We start from the raw sequence: 13,769 nt of genomic DNA, 5'->3' as shown, positions 1-13,769 counted from the left end.
AAGACCTGATCATGGTTTCAAATTTCCTACAGGAAGATGGGATCTTGTATCTTAATATAACATTGCTAGGTACTTTCCAAGGATGACTGGAATGTTGATTTTGTCATAGATTTGGTATCCCCCCCAGTGAGGAAAAGCCACCCAGAATTCCACGCTTTCCCCTGCAGGAAAAAGTAAAGGAGTTATGTTCAACTCCCCACCTCTCTCTTGGGTAACTCATCTTGAATGCAATGGCCACAAGTTCAACTCATTAATTTTATACTTCATGCACAAGCACTTGGGTCCCTTGAAATCATCAAGTGATTGTGTGTAAGTATGCAAATCAGGTGAATTTCATGTGTGCTTGTGTGTGTGTCTGTGTCTCTGTGTGTGTATTTTGGAACCTGGAACCTAAAGCATCATCTTCACTGCCTACACTTGTACTTTGGTCTTGGTATAACACCCTCAAAAGTGATTCTGCTCTCCACACCACTAATCTGCCTAGGACACAGAATACACTTAATACATATTTTTTTAAAAGATTGAATGAATGAATGAAGAAGGAATGAATGACAGTAGTGCCTCCTTGGGGCCTTTGGCTTGGATCCAGGGCAAAGATAAAGAGTAAGGTGCATAATGTTCCTACCAAGATTGCTACAACCAGGGTGTGGTATGGTGTGGTGTGGTATGGTGTGTGTGTGTGTGTGTGTGTGTGTGTGCGTGTGTGCGTGCGTGTATGGTTTGGGAACACAGTGCTAACACTTGATGGATTGGAATGAGCATATTTGTTTAGTGAGGACTTAAACCCTACCCCCATTCCATAACCTTCCATAAACTCAGCTGACCCTTTAAAATGCATCTTCTGAAATGTATAGGAAATCAATCAGCTGATACTTATTGATTCCCGGATAAATAACTCCAAAGACCAGTCAGGGAAACAAAAGAGGAATGACAGCTCACTAGGCTTTGCAAGTGATTGATGGCTATTGTGTGGGGTAGGGTTTTCATTCCTAAAATATTTAACAAAATGTACAATACAAGTAATAATATTAGCTGGCCATTTGTAGAATAGCTGGTCTCTGGGCTCATTAAGTAATCATTTTCTCTTTTAATTCTGATGACTCAATTCGGGAGGAAAAAAATATTCCAATTCTACGGATGAGAAAACTGAGGCTTAAAGACAGAAAATGCCCTGCTCTCAAAGATCTTGGAAGGAGTGGCGCTGGGTATCGAGCCTGGTCCCATCTGACTGGTCCTGAGCTCTTTATTACTGTGTTACACTGCTGAAAAACAATAACAAAAACGCTTCTAGCTCTTCCTCATTTACAAACTCAATGTTTCCAGCTCAGTGAAATAAGCATCTTAATCATGCAATGAAAGAGGGAACACCCCTAAAAAGTAAATAATGCAAAAAACTAACTTATAGATACTGATATATCAAGCAAAACGTGTACTGTGTAACCGTTGCAAAAAATTTAATTAGCAAATAAAATGCACACAAAGAATTCCCCGGCAGTTGTTCCTTCCGGAGCAATGATACAGAAAGTAGGAAGGAACACAAAGTTTCTTTGTGTTAATCTAAGGGTTAACAGTTGGCTGATGATAGAAATTAATAAAAAGAGGGCCCCCTTGCACTGCTCCCCCGTGCAGCAATGATTTAATTCACTTGCCTTCAAGATGGAGATGGGCAAACACAAATATCAGTCCATTTAAGCACAGACTGTTCTATTAGAATTGCACCTTGAATTCTGCTCAGCCCTGGTTCCTAAAGAAAAAAGTGCTTAGTCCCCAGCCTCCCCAGGTCGCCTAACCCCTTTGCCCGACCTCCACAGGAGGCCAACCTCTAGCAGAAGAGAGTCAAAGAGACAGATTCTAACTCGAAAAGTCTGTCCCAAGGAACGAAAGAGCTGGAAACCACTCCTTCTTTAGATCAATAAACAAATTATTTTATGGAAGGTGGTATTTGGAGATCACACACAAGAATTACACGAATTTTATCAGAACAATATTATCATGCAAAGGGAGAGAAAGTTTTCTGAATAGCAGACCCCAGTAGTCCCCACGATCCACACAAGGGCCTGGTATTTGTCACCTGAGCAGCCAGGCTCCTGATTCAAGCAGAGCCAGCAGTCCCTGGAAAAACGTCTCACAACGGATCTAGCTCCTGTCAACCTTTTGAGACAGGAGGGAAATGTGAGGATCAAGTTGCTGGTATCACTGAGATAAAAGGGCAGTGTGTCAAAACGCAGCCAGTTCTTCCGGGAGGGTTTTGAAAATGGTACGTACTCCAATAATCTGCAATATATTACTTGACCTCACCAGACAGCCATTGCTAAAGAATAAACATGCCAGAAGGCACGGAACGCACATCCCCCCCAAAAGGCAAGCATATCACCACTGGTTACATCACAGAAGCATTGTCACGGGAAATGCCAATGAGATGACCAGATCCTGGGTGAGCCCCTCATTTGTCACGCACTTAGAAAGCCACTGTGTCTTCCTCGGGGTGGCAGCAGTTATTAAAGGGGAAACTGCCACCTTATGGGCTTTAATCAATACATTTTCAGATGATGCAAACGTTCGTCTCATCGTGTCTGTCCTTCTGCCTCTAAAATATGCTAGAGGAGAATTTTAAATAAGACTAAAATTCAAATGGTCCCCCACCAGACTTCAACGAAAGCTTTTTTTCATATAGTTTCAGAAATTCGTGTGCAAAGGGTGAAAACAGCTGAAAAGGAGGAAATGGGTGGGGGGGGGGGGGCGGTGGAGGCTGGGAAGAGGGGAGAATGAAACAAAACAAAAAGCACACAGAAAATAGATATTAAGTTGTCAAATCAATGAGCTCAGAAAAGAACTGCAGACAGGGTGTCTGGCATTTTGCTTAAGAAATGGTGCTTCCAGAGTCCATGAGAGTTCCTGGTGGAGCTGGGCTTCAGATGGCTCAGAGCAGCCCGAGGACTCGAGGAGACCTACTGGCAGTGGGGACCAGTGCAGAGGCCGCCCTCCACCATCGAAGAGGTTTTGGCTGCACAGATGAAATCCTTTAATGTCCGCATGTGGCAGCTTTTCCCTCTCCCACATTCCCACACTGCACTTTCCCACCTTTTGAACTCTTCTTGGCTCTCAGAGCAGGATTGCCACCCACCAGAGCTGACCCTCTTTCAGGTGGAAAATGTTTGTGAATAAAGTTTCTCAGATGCTGCAGGAATCCTACAGAGTTTAACTGCCAGATCCAGCCATGTTTCACCAGTGAGATGCTCTCTGCTCGGTACAGATTTAAGGCTGCTGAAATAGCCACTTGGCATCAATAGATTACAACCCCCAGACTGCGAGCCCTGGCCGAGGAGGCAAAATAATTAAAGCACTTTAGCTGTAATTTTGATAAGATTTCCCACCCCCTTCAATAGACTTCATAGAAATAACAGCCTTTCTGTAATAATTTGGAAGGCTTTGCTTGACTTGACTTTAATAGATTTTAATAAAGAATTTTTTTAAAAATTTAAAGAACAACAAAAAAAAATCGTGCCACTTTCTTCTCTAGTCAATAAGAAATAAGTATTTCCAGATATTTTGAAAGATAAAATTAAATAATCAAGCTATTCAAGAAATTAAATTCCATATATAATATCTATGTGGTCTGTGATTTGTTTGCTTCTCTATAGTTGATACAGTTTAGCTGATACAGTTTCCAAATATTTTCTCCCTCTTGAAAACAAATTTATAACAATGCATATGTTCTCCAAGTAGCAAGTTCTGGTTTACATTTTTAACTTTCATGAGAAAGGCGAGTTACTATGACAGGGAAGGATGATTGCACTCACAGTCCTGAGTACTGAGTAGGGAGGCAGCGGTGCAGACAGGTCAGCAGTGTGAGACCCAGGGCTAATGAGGCTGGCTTCGAACCCTGGCTTGTAGCTGCAACAAGTGGCCACACCTCTCAGTCTGCCCACTGGTGAAACCGAGCCGAGGGATGCCCTTCACTCTGTTGTCAAAAGGTCTCCTTAAGACTACAAATCCAAGGTGCAGAGTGCAGGGTCTGGCATAAGGCAGGCACCCAAGAGCAGCCACTGCTGGTGGCTATGTCTGGCCACCTCTGCACACCTACAGAGAGGCCCCAGACCCTGCCTTCTCAGGTGCCTAGAAACTACAGGCATTAATGTTCCCTGAGAGCCCTACCATCTAGCCCTTCCACGAACCAAAATCTCATCCAAATCTATAGGAATTATTTTGAAACCTCAGACATGCAAGTAAGAACGTCATTGTAATTAAGGCTGAGATGGGCATTTCTGTGATTAATCTCAACTTTAGAGGCTCTGTGGGTTGGCTTTCACAACCTAAATAGGGTTACTTCATCCTGCCTATGTGTACGGGTGAATGTGTGTTCGATAACAACCAACACAGGCTAAAAGATCGTGAGGGACTGAGCTGAAGGACTAGCAGAGACAGAGAGAACAGGGTGGGGCAGAGTACAAGAGACAAGCCCACCTCAGTAATCAAAGCTAAACACAGCTCAGGTGATCAAAGCCTTGATAGAAAACTTTCGGGTTAATGTCAGCTCAAGCCTACGGTGATCATTTTTCCTGTGTCAAAATGGCACTTAATTTTCTCATTGTAAAGCTACGGAGTAAGAATAGGTAGGTAGAGGAGGGGGACCCTACAAACTAATTATCCTTCTTGCATCTCTTAATGTATCTGCATAACCTTCCTGCCACTACCACCCAGAGGCCCCACTTGGAGATCTGTGTCCCTTAAAAGGGGCTGCTGGCTCTGTGTGGATGAGCTTGGTGGGTCAATGATGGAATTCCAGGGGTTCTGTGGTGAGTGTGCCCTCAGAAAGGGCAGCTAGCCATGGGTCAAGGGAGGTGTTCTGGGCAGGAGTGGGGTTGAATGTGACAACTCCAGAGGCAGGTTGGATGGGTTCTAAGCCTGGATCCTCCACTCCCCTCTCTCAATGTCTGAGGTTCCCTTCCTGAAATTTGGGACAAATATAGTACCTGCTCATAGAGAGGCTGTAAGGATTAAACAAGTCGAGTGCTTAGAACCCATGACTGCCATGTAGTGAATGCACAGAAATAAGCCACTGTCATCACCCTGCCAGCAGGATGCCCAGCCTCAACTCAGAGTCTGAGAACTGTTGCCTTATACTTCTTGGTTTGCCTGTCACAGTCAGGGAGCCCAGAAACACAGCTCTCACTGGCAGGGCCATTTTCAGGGTGTAACTGACAATAAAAACAGAGTTGAGCCCCAGACACCCTCCACCCAGGTATTCCTCTACTGTGAATTGACATTCCCCTTCCTCTCAGACCCCCAGTTCTGCCCCCATGTGGTACAGGCCCTGGTATCCCAGGGCACTGGGACACACGTGTCTCCCCACCAGGCTGTGCGCTCCTTGAGGGTCAGACTTCCCTGTGCCCCTTGAGATGCCCAGGATGGGGCCTGGCACATAAAAGCTGTGGGAAGTGAACCTGATTTCCCCCAGGGGGATGTATGCAGATGTCTGGAGACACGTTTGATTGTCACAACTGGGGAGAGCTACTGGCGTCTAGTGGGTAGAGGTCAGGAATGCTGCTCAACATCCTATAAAACACAGGACAGAGTCTACAAGTGGGTAACATCCTTAGTGTCACACTTGAGAAACCCCGGTCTAGAGAAACAATGTTCAGGCCAGCCTGGCAAGTCCCACCAAAGGCCTCACCTGGATCTGGTCTCTTAGGGCAGATAAACCTGACCTCTAGCATGCTCAGAGGCTGTGAAAAGCCAAGCGCTCAATGCCCTCTGTCGGACAACGCAATGGCACCCTACTCCAGTACTCTTGCCTGGAAAATCCCATGGACGGAGGAGCCTGGTGGGCTACAGTCCATGGGGTCGCTAAGAGTTGGACATGACTGAGCGACTTCACTTTCACTTTTCACTTTCCTGCATTGGAGAAGGAAATGGCAACCCACTCCAGTGTTCTTGCCTGGAGAATCCCAGAGATGGGGGAGCCTGGTGGGCTGCCATCTATGGGGTCGCACAGAGTCGGATACGACTGAAGCGACTTAGCAGCAGCAGCAATGCCCTCTGTAGCAGCAAAAACTCCAGTATAAGAGAACCCAAAGATCTACAATGATTTTTTTAAGTGAAAGCTGCATGGGTAACATTTTCTAACAGCCAAGAGAGTCCACTAAAACCAGCCCTGCTCTCTGCACAATGATGTAGGAAAGGGGGCCTGCATTCTTTAGGGTCCATCTTCTGATCATACATGTCCCCCTCCACTTTGTGATTCCTTCAGCTCTTTTAGCCCCAGTCCTTCCACTGTGCACAGACACTGATAAACTCACTAATCTACCCTGGGTAATACACTGTGAATAAATAGGAAATCATCTCATAACAGGTGTTTCTAGCAAGAACACCCTCTCCAGCGTGCACACACACACACACACACACCCCAGCATCACCACAACTGAGATCCTGGTGGGCCAACTCCCTGGCTTAGCTCGGTTTGATTGCACATAGGACTCTCTAAGTTAGCTTGGCTCTTACCCTCTATGGCATTCAATGCCACCAAGGGTGGCCTAGACAGCCCAGACCTGAGCAAGCAACCCTCTCCTTAACAAAAGGCCCCTCTCTCAACAACTCCCAAACAGGTACCACAAGACCAGGTAAAACACAATGAGCCACACCAGTCAGACCCTCCACCCCCACCTTGCCTAGGACAGCTCCTTTCCCTCCAGCGTCTCTGCTGTCCTGCAATGGCATGTCCAAGACGGGGCGGCCGGTGTGCATGACAGGCATGGTTTCACTGAGCTACTCGGCTCACAAGCCCCTACTAGCAGATGTGAGTCTCTCCCATGTCAGTGAACTTGCATCTTGCTTTTAGACTCCAAAATCCAACCTTCACAGTCTGGGAGATAGCATCAGGTCACCTGACCGCCGGCAGCCTTCCAGCCCAAATCTATCTCACCTGGAGACAGGGTGAAGCGGGGCTGAGCACTCTCATCTGCTCAGGGTCCTGGCAGAGGTTTGTGGGGGACTCCCAACCTCAGCATGGACAAAAGCTGACCTACAAAAAGCTCACTTCTGTTTTTAAACTTGCGTCAAGTCTCACTTTAAATAATGCTGAGAACAAAATGCAAGCTGATATTTCAGCTTACTTAAAAGGCTTATTAAAAACACTAAATCCAAAGACGTTAAAAAGCTATAATTGTCCTCATTCAAACTGGAAAAATAAATCTATTTGCTTTCTTCTTTTATGATCCTCTTCTTTAAAAAAAATAAGTTCATCTATATTCTCATGAGCATCATTGCTGTCTTTTTTTCCCCTTCCATTCAAGGCACTTTAAAAACACCTGTGCCATTCACAGCCAACTTTTGAGCAAAAGGCAACCACGTTTGGGAAAGGCTGTTTAACTCTGATTCCCTTATGCCAGAGATAAGTTTCTCTTGCTCAGAAAGGTGAAGTTCAGAGTTCATTTGAATGGGCTCTTGGATTTTATAGGTCTGATCTGGTGGAAATTTCTTTGGTTACCTAAGGCAGAGTAGACAACCTAATCTGTCAGCTTTTTGGGGCTCAGCAGGCAATGAATGATTCTACATCTCAGCACTGCCTTCAATACCCAATGGGCAGCTGTGGTTAGTAGGGCTGCACATCCTGGCCACCTCCCTGTCCTCTCTCATAATGGGGGTTACTGGCCTCCGGCTTGGACCAGAGCAGCGTGACTGTCTCTCCTTATTCTGCCCTATGTCTTCCGTGAAGACAGCCCCAGCCAGCAGTTAACTTGCTGAGTTGTGAGATCTCAAGCTTGCTCAGAAGTTAAGCACTCCAGGCACAGAACAAGATGGGTTTTCAGAGCCGTGGTCCAAGAGAATGCAAATTTATTGAAAGCGCTTTCTCCAGGTTTTCCATAATTACCATTTATGTCTCCAGGAACTGTTTCCCCGAACCCAGTTTAGGGTGAAAGCATTTTAGAGACTTTCTCTGCAGATGACATATGAGGTACTAACCTTTTTTCATATGCCCAGATGTTAAGTTCATTTTCATCACATTTATGCAAATTTCATTTGAACAGTAAATCAAAAGAAATCTTAAATCATTGTACACTATTTAAAAATCCACACTAAATCCGGTTTACTTGCAGTGATATTAACATAAAGTCACAGTTAAGGGACTGAAGGTAGGAAGCAGATGTCACAATCCCGTTTTCTATGCAATGGCCCCAGAGAGACCTGGGGTCCCAGCCATCCATCAGATCAAAAAAATGCCTCTGCCTGGTCACAACCCAAATCAAGTGTTACCAGCTTAAGGGTATTCTGTAGATTGAAGCCTTCTAAAAGTTTTCCAAACTTTGGGAAAACAGGGATCCCTCAATCTAGGGGCCTGTCATCCTTGTTAGCGTCTGGACTCAGGCACTACAAAGTTCAAGTCAGGGTCCCAGTAGTGAGACTTCTGGCAGCTCACTTCTTCCTGGGGGTGGAGGGGGAGTTAATTCCTAGGGCTCTGCGGGCCTGCATTTGTCAAAGCGCTGGACGGCAGTGCTATCATTACCAAGCAAATCAGCCAGGCGGTTAATGGTGGAATCAGGAGACATTTGCACTCCGCTATCAGAATGACATCATAACTAAAGCAGCCTTCAGCCAGAAGCCTTAGGCTCTCCCCAAGCAGAGGCCGGAGGGTTGCCCGCTGCGCCCCTGCGTCTCCCCAGGCCAAAGCTGAGTCCCCTGCCCCTTCCCGTGTCAGGCTGGTGGGCCGAGCTGCCAGCAAATTTCCTAGCAAACAGAAACTAGGGTTACAGTCTTCTCCCAAGAAAATCTACTTTTCCCCAGGTTCTGAACATGTAAATAAATAATACACTATTGTGTTTTTAATAAAATTTGAGATATTATAAAATCACTTATCTGGACAGGCCACGGTTGATATTTTATGAATGTAGCTACATTTTGGCTATAGAATTTATGGCATTTCCAACAGAATTGTCAGTCTCTCGGTGACTCTGTCTTTAGTAAAGAAGCCCTGCACACTCTCCTTCGAGCACTAGAAATAAATGATGCTGGAGAAATTGGAGGGGGGGGAGGGAAGGAGCTAAGGGAGAAGCCCTTCTTGCTCTTGTTGTGCTTGCTTTCCTTTCTTTTTAAAGCACAGCCGATCACACACACACACACACACACACACACACACAGCCAGAGACACAAACCTTAGAATAATGGGGGAGGCATTTGGCGACGAGCTGCAGACGCGGCGCGGCGCGACTAGCAGCCGGCCCGGCTCGCTCTCTGGCTCGCAGCTCTACCCTCCACCGCGGCGGGGACCGACTACCCGCCAGGACCCGAGATGCCCAACTCCACCGCGTCCCAATGATCGCCTCCCGATTCTCGCTACAGGTACACGCCTGGCCCAAACACCTCACCTGACCCGAAAACTCGGGAGCAGAGGGGGGAAAAGTTGTGCAAGCTGCTAGCCGGGAGCACCGGAGCCGGCGGCTGCAGTCCTCCAGCCAGCGAGCAGCCCTCCGCCGAGGCCCGCCCGGCAGCGCACGGCGCCAGGGCACCTCGCTCGCCTGCTTTGCGCGCTAACCTCGGGGCGCACCGAGGCCACGGCAGGGCACTTACTTGGCACTCGCTTTTGAGCGTGCAGGTCGTCGCAGTTTTCACTTGGGTTTTCAAACAAGTTTCAGGGAGGGAGAATGAGGGGAAAGGAAGAAAAGAAAGAAAAAAAAAAAAAAGAAAGAAAGATCCAATTATGCAAATAGGCTCCGGACTGGGAGGCGCGCGTCGAGTCTGACGCCGCTACTGTACGAGTTCTCGGAGCAGCCCCGGGCCGGGCAGATTTATGGGGGCGCGTCACGGCTACGCCAGGTCCCGCCGCCGGAGCATCTCGAAGTTAATTAAAGCGGTAATGTCCACTTTCCCGGCGACCCTCCGTGCGCGGGTTTACTGTTTCACCGTCCAACCCGACCCGGGCGGGGGCGGGGACGCTTTCCCCGCGCCTCTCTTCCTTCCCTCTTCTTGCTCCCCCTCTTTTTCCTCTTTCGTCTCTTTAAGTCGCCTGCCTTCCACTCAGTGAACAATGAACAAAGATGTGAGTGATGGGAAAAGATCGCCCCCTCCCAACCCCAGCAGTGAGCAAAGCCGGTCTCAAAGTAAAAATCCAGTTGCTAATATCAAACTGGAAAAGAAAACAGCGCGTTCCCAGTCTAACCTCCCCCCCGCCACACACACACACACATACACACACACGCACGCACGCACGCTCACCCCACCCCAAGTTCACCTAAGCCCTGGTTGGGGGCGGGGGCGCAAGGCCAGGGCTCCAGGGGCTGCCCAACGCGCCCGGGACACCGGGGACAACGGACACTGGCGGTGGAGAGCACTCCGGCCCAGCCTGCTTCTCGCGCCCCTCCCCGCCTGTCCTCCCCCCAACCCCCTCCCTGAGTCTACACCGGCCAGCCCGGCCCCGCGGCCCGCTCGGGCTGCCCTGCGGCCGGATGCGCTCAGCAAACGCGGCCCCTGTCGGTTTTCTGCTAAACTGCACAGCGGCGGCGGCTGCCGGGAGAAGGCGCAGGAGCAGCCGAGGCCGGCACCGCGCGCGCACTCACCCCGCCCGGCCCACTGCCCCTACCAGCGGCCGGCCGGCCGCCCGCTCCCACCCGCACGCACTCTTGCGCGCCCACCAGCGCCCGCGGGCTCCCCGACCCGCAGGCCAGGACGCCGCGCAGCCGCCGTATTTTCTGCTAAAGTGAAAACGAAGGCGGCTGACAAATCACGTCTCCTGTGAGGCACTCGTTAGACATAACAATATCCGGCAAACAAAACCCAGCCGTGGCTGCGACCGGCGCGCGGGGCTGGGACCCCGCCCTGCCCCTCCTCGCCCCCGCTCTTTGCTCAGGCCTGCGCGGTCCCCTGCCCACCCCCAATCGATAGTCCGACCTTCCACCTAACTCGAGGGTTGTGTGCACGTTCGCCGGGAGGCGGACATAGGAACGTTCACAATACAGAAGTGTGAAAAGGAGGGGAGACAACTTTCCACCTGTCCCCAAAGAAAGCCCTGCAGGAGTTTTCTCAGAAGAGTGGGCTGGGGACAGATCTCTGCCCCCGAATCCCCTTTTCATTCTTTTTCCTAACTTCCCAGCGCCTGCGTTTCCACCTTCCACTTTACACACATCCATCTATATACAGATATCTATATTTTAAATTATTTGCAAAACTGCAACAGATGGGCGCGTCGAGATCTGGACACTTTCCTACTCATCATCAAAGAAAAGCTCCCCCCCCCCCTTTTTTTTTTTTGCCTAAAATACATCCTGGTCCCGCCTACGACTGTTTTCCTCAATTCTTCATCTTCAAAAAATGTCTTGAAGCAAACAGAAAGGTTTATCAGCAAAGATCATTCTCCTCCCAGTCATACATCTGGCCTGGGGATTCCGTTCCCCCAAATTGCGCTCTTCCCAGACGCCCCCAACCCTCCGTCTCCCCGCCTTCCTAAGCCCCCACGCCCGTACTCCCCCACTCTGACTGGCCTCATTTCTCCAGCCCCGGGCTGGCCGGCTCAGCTCCCTCCATAACCTGTTACTTATTTATCTCTTTATTTTTATTTTTGGCCCCAGGATTGGCCCCCCGGGCCTGGGATAGGCTAGGGCAGGTGCTGCGGTCACCACCTGCGCTGGCAGGCGCCACGGCCTTTCCTGGGGTCGCGAGTTCGGACCCTGACACCCCGGCCCTACCGAGCCCCCGGCCTTGGCCTCGCCCGACTCCCCGGGTACAGGAGGCCAATGAAAACACAAAATGGCAGGTCTCAGCGGCCCTTGGCGCCCGAGAGTTTGACACACTGTAAGCATCGGCTAACTTTGATTAAAAAAAAAAAATTACAAATTACCCTTTCTACCCCCCGGCGGCGGGGCCGGAATCCCGCAGCGAGGCGCGAAGGAAGAAAGGGAGCGAGGGGCGCACAATTCTCAGGCAAAGGAGAAAATGGGGAAAGTCACTTGAGCAGAAGTTTCCGCGGCCCCGGGCTCCCAGTCTCCACAGACTCCCCCCACCCCCCAGACCCTTTTGAAAGTTTCCCGGGGCCGAGAGCGGCTCGCGGGCCGCGCGCGGCTGGGGGGCGCGGGCTGGGCCCGGAGCGGGGCGCGGGGTCCCGCTGGCGCGCCCGGCGCGAGGCCCGGCGGCTCCTTTTCAAAGTAACGGTCCCGGGACCGCGGCGGGGGAGGCGGCGGCCCAGGCGCGGGTCCCGCTCGCCGCCGAAGTTCTCTAGCGCCCTTCGATGCCCGGCCGCCGCCGCTTTCTCGGTTTCTTCCTCTTTTTTTCCCCCCGCTGACAGCTTCTCTCGCCAACGTCACAGCCACGGATATTTAATTAGACCATATTTTTTAATCGCGGTGGGGCGAGAAGGAACCCGGCGGCAGGCCTCGCGGAGATGGGGAGGGGGAGGGGACGGGGGGGGCCGCGCCAAGAGTCCAAACTCACTTTGCCACCTCCCGGACGCCAGGGCCATCCCCCCACCGCCGCGCCCCCCCGGCCCCCCACCCCCACCGCGCCGCGCCCCAAGACCCCCCCACCTTTGTTTTCCTTACCTTAAACACTGAAACGCGGGCGTCGGGAGCAAACTCGGGCACGTAAACGGAGCGTTGTAAAAGATTGTGTTCAATGAATAATGAAACATGTCCACATGATTGACTTGATCATTTTCCGGGGCTGAGGGGGGACGGGCGCCCTGCTCGCGCGCCTCGCTCGCCCACTCGGCAGAGCCCTGCGAACTGTTCCCAGCCCAGCCGGGGCAGGGCGGGCTCGATTTTCGTCTGCCTCTTTTCAGAATCGCCCCGTTCATTGATACTCATCACCCAGCCCCAGCAGACATCCCCATCCCCGGCTCGGCCTCCCCCTATCTGGTAGGTGAAATGCATTGTACCATTAAAAACGCTCTCCATTGTCGCCCTGGCATAATTCACAGCAACTAGATAGGTCTTGCGGCATTTAGCTTTGATGAGCCAGAGACTGAACCCTTGATATAATAATCTACAAAGAATGGTGTGTGATCGTCCATTTTTTCTCTCTGTCTAGCAACTAAGAAACCATTTAACACAGCGCAGCTTGCTTCTGACCTTGAGCTCATGTAAACACACTTATTAAAATCTATCTATTCTCCAAGAGCTACATTCTGATTGTCAGACTCGTTACTGAGACATATATCAGCCCCTTCGCTTGTCACTACTTTGCATTCCTGCCTTTGACTAAAGAATTTTTTATCCAGCCGAGAGGGAGAGAGAGATTGCCACGGAGGGAGAGAAGAGAGAGACGGAAAGGGGGAGAGGAAAAAGCGTAATTCTTACCTGCTCCTGAAACTATTTAAAGTCTGTTTCTTTTCTGGGGGAAAAAAAAAAAAAACTCCCGGGTGAATCTCGGTGGACAGCGGGACGCGGAGAATCAGTCACAGCCCGGGCGTTTAAGGGAGTCATCAGCGATCAAATGACGTTGATCCGCGTTGTAACCTTGTGGCGTATTTAATGTAAATAAGGCAGTTATGTTGCCAATCGCCGCGATACAAACACGGAGAGGTCGTCAGCCTCGCCTCCCGCGCCTGCCATTAGAGGCGACTTTATTTACAGACACTATTTAGGAGATCATGATAATTCTAAAACAATACTAGTGCCAAATGATTATGAAAATATGATTTTAATTAATCACGTAGTAGGCAAGGAAATTAGCATACGGTAATTAAACTTCGAGAAAAACGTCACGCAGGTTCTCTGCCTTATGGGTCCAGAATAATCATCACGCGGTGGGCTCCAGGACTTAATTATCAAACAAAATAACTTTTT

At 49.9% G+C, this 13,769-nt stretch overlaps 1 protein-coding gene across 7 annotated transcripts in view; it reads right to left on the bottom strand.

Annotated features, from left to right (window-relative positions):
* The window catches only part of ZNF536 (zinc finger protein 536), a 449,550-nt gene extending 436,043 nt beyond the window's left edge, over positions 1-13,507 (bottom strand). For 2 of the 7 annotated variants that reach the window (XM_070770887.1, XM_070770888.1), the window contains exon 1: positions 12,525-13,143. The gene's annotated coding sequence lies outside the window, so the exon portion shown is untranslated. Of the gene's footprint in view, positions 1-9,564; positions 10,181-12,524; positions 13,144-13,280 lie in introns of those variants that run through there. The other 5 variants (XM_070770893.1, XM_070770892.1, XM_070770889.1 and 2 more) reach the window with 4 other exon arrangements.
* Positions 13,508-13,769: the final 262 nt, after the last annotated feature.

This window comes from Bos indicus, chromosome 18, assembly GCF_029378745.1.
Source record: "Bos indicus isolate NIAB-ARS_2022 breed Sahiwal x Tharparkar chromosome 18, NIAB-ARS_B.indTharparkar_mat_pri_1.0, whole genome shotgun sequence".
Lineage (NCBI taxonomy): Eukaryota > Metazoa > Chordata > Mammalia > Artiodactyla > Bovidae > Bos > Bos indicus.
The sequence above is the reverse complement of the archived record's forward strand: the minus strand, read 5'-3'. Positions and strand labels throughout refer to the sequence as shown.